We start from the raw sequence: 8,449 nt of genomic DNA, 5'->3' as shown, positions 1-8,449 counted from the left end.
CTTGAATGTTCATGTCCTGGGTTGCAGTGCCACCAGGATCCTTACTCTGCTTGTTGTCAATCTGAGAAGTGCCATGCTTATCTTCTACCCTCGTCTCCAGAGTCACCCCTGGTGTCACAGCAACCAGACCAGAAGTATCCTCTCGAAGCTCAATGGTGACTGAAGCTATGAAGGAGAAATTACTGAGTGTACAGGGGAACTGAAAACGAGCGGTGTGAGATTGAGAATTATGAGAGTGCACTACTGAATTATGCTGCCCTCGACCCCATCCACGGCCACTCCTGGTAATGCGATAGCGATCAGAGCAGAAGTCCGAGGAATAAGATGAGGAGTCCGAAGTAGAGGAGGAGGGCTGGCGGATAACTTGCCCATGGGAACTTCCTCTCCTGTAGCGCATCTCTGGCACAATCTAGGCATAATAAAAAGAGCAGGAGCTGCTGAATAGGCAGCAATACTGTGAAGGCAGGGGGGGACTGAAAAGGGCCTAGCTTCAACTCGCAGAGGAGCACTGGGAAAGACTGAGGACGAGCGACCACTGAATGTGCAGAATGGGCTTTGTGAAACATGAAATCCCGGCGATAAATCAACACAGCAATCCAGAGCACAATGTTTCCCTGGGTTGGTCCGAGAGTGAGGCTCTACGGTAGCAAGGGAACAACACGAGCGCAGGGGAGGAGCATGAATGAATTCTTGGAGGGGCGCCATGACAGATGAACTTGCAGGCTAGTGTGGAGGGACGAGTTGCATTAACGCAGCATTGAAGATGTTAGCAGAAGACTTAAAGACTAGCATCATGCGAGGCTGGATGGCGGTGGTAACAAGCCACACGCCAACCCAACAAGCCGCCCACGTACAGAACGCAATGTTACACACCCGCATCTGGGAGTCATTAGTTGTTTTTATAACAAAATAAAATATTAAATCTATTTAGTACCCAATCAATTTTACCAATAAATGTTAAATGATGTTATATAATACCTTCATACAATTATGAAAATCATGCGTTTTAAATCTTATGATATGCCCATCAACTGCAAAAGGTTTTCTAATTATGACCCGTAGTCAGTAGGTTTCCTTATTTAACGTATAACTTTTTTTACTTGGTTTAGCTCTTTGTTTTCCAAAATCCATGGAGCTTCTGCATACTTTTCATTTTCCCTTTTTGGCCACAAATATTTTCTATCAATTTTGGTACGTGAAAAAGAAATATCTCTCCTCGAAGATATTGTGTCCTTCTCTTTTCTTGCTATATGTCAAAATATTGAATATGGGACATTTTTTAATATGTGCATAGGATCTAATAGGTGAGATATTAATACATCCTTCTAGTATGGGAGCTCATAAAATATGGATTTCCTTTTCACCCCTTCTGGCATCTTAGTTACACCACATAAAAAACTCTTGTGAAGCTTTCAATTCAACATCTTCATACTTCTTAAGCCAATCAACTAGACCCATAATCACAGGAGGGCCTTTATTTTCAAATTTTCCATCAAAGTTATTCTTATGGCATTTTCTAAACCTATGATCTAGTGGCATAAAAACCTATTGTTTACATAAATAGTTTATGTAGATCTTTATAATATCGCATTTGAAATTGTTTTTCACATCTTGGACATGCAAATATCCCCTTTGTTTAAATCCCTACAATTCAATAAGTAAGGTTAATAGTATAATTCTAGGTATGAAAGTTAGGATGACAATACATTATGAGTGTAATTATGTAAAGTTTTTAATCTTATTGGAACAAAAACCAAGTCCTGGGAAATCATGAATAGTCCAACATAGAACACCATGCAACATGAAGGACCTATTTGATGGAGGACGTGATATGACATACATTATTATTATTTTCCATAGCAGTTTCATCTCATGAATAAAAGGCACAAGAGAAACATCCGTGTTTTTAAATTGATGTTTTCCTAGAACAATGTGAGTCAACATAAGATGCTCCTTTCTAACATGCATCAATGGGGGAATATTGTATACTATCAATCTGACTCGAAAAACATTATAATTTGAGCTCATGAAAGAGAATGGGCACACTATATTGATTGCAAGACCAAAACTGATACTACAGAGTTCATATTTGAATTTTCTTGGCCCTTTTTCCTCTATGTGTTTCAATCCTTTGGAGTCGGCTTGTATTCACATGAATCCATCTTTACTCCTATTCTTTGCATGCCAGTCCTTAAATTTTACAAGTTACTTGCAATGAAACATTCATTGAAGTGTAGGTATAATTAACATGTGATGTAAAACCTTTTTTGGAACTATAATACATTGTACATTTGTATGATATCTCTTCTATTTGCATACAAGGAATTCTACCTTGTCTTTATATTCACCTATGTAGAAAATGAAATAATTTTTACATGAATGAATTTTCTTATATTCAATCCCTAATTAAACCAATAACTAATGCACCTCTTTGCAAGTTGATGGAAACATATTCTATAAAAGAAATGTTTTAGATTTTAGTTCCCTGTAATATTGCCAATGATTAGATAAATTGATTAATTTTTTAATTATGATGAACATCTTTGATATATCAATCTATATTATGATTATTCATATGCAATATAAGGTTTTAAAATTCCCTTAAAGAAATATGAATGAAGTTGGTGAATGTTTACAAATTACCTACATCGATTGGGAATGCATTGTAAGAAATAGATCTCAACTCACCTCAGTAGGGTAGTGAATTCTTTATCTAGCCAACCAAATAGTGTCTTGGTTTCTAATAATATTAATGTGCATGCCAGTTTTTAGGTTTTACTTCCACCTGATTTAAACATAGGTGTATTTGTTGCTTGCTTCATGGAGTCTTCTAGGTTGTTATCATCAACATTACGTTGGTGGTAATTACCCTTGCGGTCATTATTACTATCAACCATATGATCATTATTGTCATGATTATTTCCATCCCCAAAGAAACCTGTAAGAATTTCATTAAGGCCTTCTTCATGCACTGCATTTTCACTATCACAATCATCATCATTAAGTCTAAGTGTCATGCCATCAATGTATGTTAATCTCATCAACTGTTCAAATTTCTCAGGTGGTAGAGTTCCCTTTAAAGATGCTCCTTTTTCCTTGGTATGGTTTAGACAGTGGTTTGGGTCATCCCATCCAAAACTTAATAGCCCATTTGTACCGACCTAGGTATTAGTAGTTGTTCTTTTATCATCATCTTCTACCTATCAACTAACACAACTTTTATTTAATGTTTGGTAGGAATTGGATAAATCATAAATGTATCAGTTTCAAATAAATATAATCAAATATCTCTTAACAAATCCCTTCCCATGTATTATAGTCTTGACCGACCTCTTCTGTAGTGAATTTTTTTGTTGTGTCTAGAGGATCCATTGTCATATCCTCTTCCACCCACTGTGTTCTTCATGATTTAACAATTTTAAGTCCACACCCACGTACATATGTTTTTTTCGTTTTCTAGTTCAATGCTTAGGATGTGCACTTTCTCCAATATCCATCCCAACTATGAACAACATGCACTAATTTATTACAATATTGGATAATGCACTATACATTCTAATAATACTATGAAAAAGGATGGACGTATAGCAAAATGCTTCCTATGTTAAGTCAATTTTTGATTACTTTATGTCCTGCGACATTCGTTGTGTCCTTATTTGATGTGACATGATCTGTTTCCATGCCCTCATCTTGACCCTATAATACATAACATAGCCAATGATGTTTAGTAAAACAATTGTACCATTTCAACCAATATGCTATCCAACACAAAAAAATCACTTCACTGATATATTTGACATATTGATATCATTTTTTGGATTTGAAAAAAAAAACATAGTTTATATAACTTTATCTCGTCTATGTTGTAGCATTTGTGAATTCATAAACACCATTATCCTTTGTTTGAGGTTGATTTTTATTCTTACCTTTATTGTATCTTTAGATCGTGTATCTCATTCTATAGACACACACTTTCCTCTCATTTATTTAGTAGGTCTACATCGTCCATGGCCTTTCTCCATGGCCTCCTCTAGATCCTGTAATAAACAAAAATGACATTAGTGACAAAACATCTATGTTGTTCGTTGTTTATCTATCCAATTGGCTAAACACACAATCAATTTAAGCTTAGATAGTTTTCACTGCACCTTTCTAACTAAAATTCTTTTATTTTCAATACATACCCTTTTTGTTAATTTCTACTTCCAATTTGGTGACATGACACAAATCTTATAAATCTTAGATGAGGATTATGAAAACTAATGGACTATTTATTTTTTCATATTTTCATTTAACTTAATCCAAACCCTTCATACATAATTTTAAACCACCAAATATCTATATTTTTATATATTTAAAAAAAATCCTTTGACCCTATATGTTAGAGTATAATATTTTCAAACTTTTGATTTTTAAGTATTTTAAATGAACTCAATATAGTAAACAACAATCAATATAACTTAACATGTGGATGAGATATATTTTTATCACCACAATCCACCCTACAAAGGAGTAAAGTGTGAGTGGTAGGATTGAAAATGTTTGTGTCACATGTATACACAATAACTCAGCAACGCAACCTTTAAATATGAAAATGTGTGTATGTGATTGTAACTAGAATCCCTTTAACTAATAATGAATCAGCTTCTTTTGTATGCTTATCAAGTTTGGCTCTACCTTTACTAGAAATTTTGTTGGAGCACTATTTCTAAGAATAAATTTACCATCCTTGTTTTCCTCGAGAGACACAAAATTGTTCTTATATTCAGAAATGTGATGAGAAAATTCACTCTCTAAGTACCATTCATCTTCTTGTTCAAATGAACATAAATAAAGGCTACATTTAACTTGTTCTTCTTCCTTTTTCTTAATATGAGAAGTGCTAGTGGATCCATCTTTCTCGGGACTTTTGGTAACAATATTCTTTTCTGGTTTCTTTCCTTGGAGGAAATTAATTTGTTGACTATGTGAGTTCATTGAATTTTCCCTACATTATTTTGTTACATGACCAAACGTTTTACAAGAAAAACATCCTACATGAATAGAAAAGGCGTTAGAGGAATCATAATATGTTTGTTTCATATTCTTCCTATTGCAATAAATAGATTTTTTCCCAAACATGTTGAAAGAAAAACAATATCCCTTAAAGAAACTTGGATACCTGGGATATGATGATATTCTTGTGAAGTTGCTTCTACAATTGGCTGCGAAGTGTCCAAAGTTATGACAGATAAAAAATTCAACATCATTTTCCAGAGGATAGAATCAATTGATACTCCTATAGTTAGGAACAAATCATTTCACTTGATTTTTTTCTCCTTTGGTTGTTGGTTTGCTTGACTTCTTATATAGTTGTTTACCAGGTCTTTCAGAGTCTATTTTGTTAACCTCATAATTGCTTTCACAAGATTGCGAGATAGATTCCCTTTTTAGAGTTCCGTGAAAAGAAAGACCATATTTAATGGAGAGATACCTTTGACAACTAAGAATGCTATCCAAAATTTTAGTACTATCTTGAAATCTCAAATGTTTATCCTTTTCTTCTAATTTACCTTTTAGAATGTTTACCTCAACCACTAGTATTTGACATTGTTCTTCCTTTTCTAGATACTGCTTCCTCATTCTTTCTTCAAGCTTTATTTCTTCTTCCAATTTATCTCTTAATTCAATAATCTCTTCCTTCATCCCATTCTCTTGTTCTTCAAATACTTGGAGTAGTTCTTCATTTCGTTTGTTTTACTTTTCAGCATATGGTCTTAGAGAGACGATGTTAGCTTCAAGTCCTTCACAACATTGTTTATATTCTACTGCAGTATTCATGATTTATAATGACCCCTATTCTCATATGCCTATACCTTATTCTTAAGATTGTTAACCATTTTCAAAGCAAAAATAAGCGTTTTCTCTAAGATTAAGAACTTTCTCTAACCTATCTTCTTCTAAATTAGTAACTCCATCTAAGATTAAAAAAAGGTTGTTTTATTACCAACCTCACATTTTGACACATCATTAGTTCCTTTAGAAACAAGGTTACTTGTTGGTTCTCTTAATGAACAATCTTCCTTTTCTTTTCCTTCATGGATTTTCTGCAAATTATCCCATACATCCTTTGTAGTTCCATAATGCATAACCTTGTCTAATGTTGAATCAATTATGTTATAAATGATTTCATTTAATGCCTCATTATTATTTTCCAATTCTTCACTTGACGGGGGAGTTTTAGTGTAACCAATACATACTAAAAGCAAAAAATCATATCCAAGATCCATTAACATAGACTTCATCATTTATTTTCATTCTTGATAGTTAGTATCACTAAGAATAAGCATAACTTTATTGTCCATTATTTTTTAATCGGTTTTCTCTTTAGAATGATTAATTTCACTTGTACCCATGAGAGAAATTTCAATTGATTCACTGTCATCTTCACTATCATAATTATTACACAAATAGGGAAATGTACCACAATTAGAACAAAAACCAGTACCTGATAATTCTTTGTGACAATCTTCTTCATTCTTGATCAATAGAAAGTAGGGTGCTCCTAAATCTAAATATGTGCTTAAATTTATCAATGCTATTGCATAAGATATATCATTTTCACCGCCATAGTTTTACTAAATTGACTTCTTTCTTTGATCTTCCTTCCTCTTTTTCTTCTCTCACATTTTCCTTGATCCACTCTCAAGTGATTAAGCTTCTACTGGAGCAACCTGCTATGATACTAATAGTTAGGAAAAATACATGGTGGTGGTGGGGGGGGGGGGGGGGGTGTGTGCGGGGTGGCGAATCAGTACTTTTAATTTAATTTAACTTTTTATTTCACATTCATAATTGTGTACGCTACTATTCTTCACGCAACTTGCATGTGCATGCGACTCTAGTAAATGTAAAACATGTATATCTATATAACTAATTTTTCATATGTTACATGAGATATTTATATTTAACTAGTGCATCATTATTTCATTATCCATTTATTAAGAAGTAACCATGAGCGGTAAAGAGCATGTAAATCATAAAAATACAAGAAACATATCAAAAAATATGGACATTGGGATGTTAGGTGGAAAGGTAATGTGGGAGAAAACCACTATTGTTGTCATATTTGTATTCTTTCTTATTATATAAATAAACTCTTCATTAAATCTTGTACTAATGCAGAATCTTACCAGCACAATGCCACCCACCCGCAGGAGGCTACAACATATACTCATTCTCTAGCACCCATTGGAAGGGAGCTACAACCCCCTCATATCATTTACTGACTCCTACCAGAAGGGATCTCCTACACCTTGAATAAATTTACCTGCTATCACTCGAAGGAAGCTATGAATCCCTTACTAGTGGCTCCAACCCTCAAAACCTCTCATGGACCATATTTCATACTAGATCCACCACTCTCAAATACACATAAAAACATGTAGGCCACCTTTGATGAAATTTTCACACTAGACCCACACCTAACATTATGCTCAATAAAAATTAACCACTCTTAAACCAAATACTGAATCAAATCATTTAATCACCCAACAAATCATAGAATACTGAATCACCATAACCAGATCATACTAATGCAAAACCACTCATCAATATACCAAGCCATAAATCAATCCACTAAGTAACCAACAATGGATAAAGATAATAGCCACACTATCATCAACACAGTGAGTGGAAACCCTCATCAAATTTACTTCATAATGTATATGTGACTATTTTGAACAAAACATGCATATATACACACTTCCTCTGTATACAACTTGCGTACAGATCAATTTACTGAACATTGTACCATTTAACTAACTGAATAATTGTAACACTAAACCAACAACTGAATCATGTATTGAACCAATCACATTTCATTGAACCATACCTAGTCACAAGTCTACGCCATTATAACTAAGCAATATACAAATCCATAATGAAACATATCAAGAATTTAATGACAAAGACCATCAAATAATATAGACTTCATAAATTTAATCAACATCAAAACATTTGTAAACAACCTAGATCAAGAAACAATCTAGAGGAATATTCTCTCAGTATATATATATATATATATATATATATATATATATATAGATAGATAGATAGATAGATAGATAGATATGCGACTACTATGAATCATATTCGTGTATGTACATGACTATCTTAAAGAAAAACTGCATGCAAATATCAGATTACTTAATTATCTTCTTCATTGTAAATTGTAGCACACGAAAAACACATATCTTGTGCATATGATATTAACATCACATATTACTACACAATCAAATCATACCATCACCATAGCCACATATCTAGGATTGTTAGCTACACAAGCATAACTGAATGAAGAAATTATATTCATTAGTCTTCAGTGTACTTTCATATCTATCATATTTGAGCTATCTCCTTGCTTCCTTGTGCACACATGTTCCAGATAAAATCACACATGAATAAACCA

The sequence above is a fragment of the Pinus tabuliformis genome, chromosome 1_2 (genome assembly GCF_031772625.1).
Source record: "Pinus tabuliformis cultivar Carrire ecotype Pingquan chromosome 1_2, CPIR1, whole genome shotgun sequence".
Lineage (NCBI taxonomy): Eukaryota > Viridiplantae > Streptophyta > Pinopsida > Pinales > Pinaceae > Pinus > Pinus tabuliformis.
Note: the sequence above shows the minus strand (reverse complement) of the source record.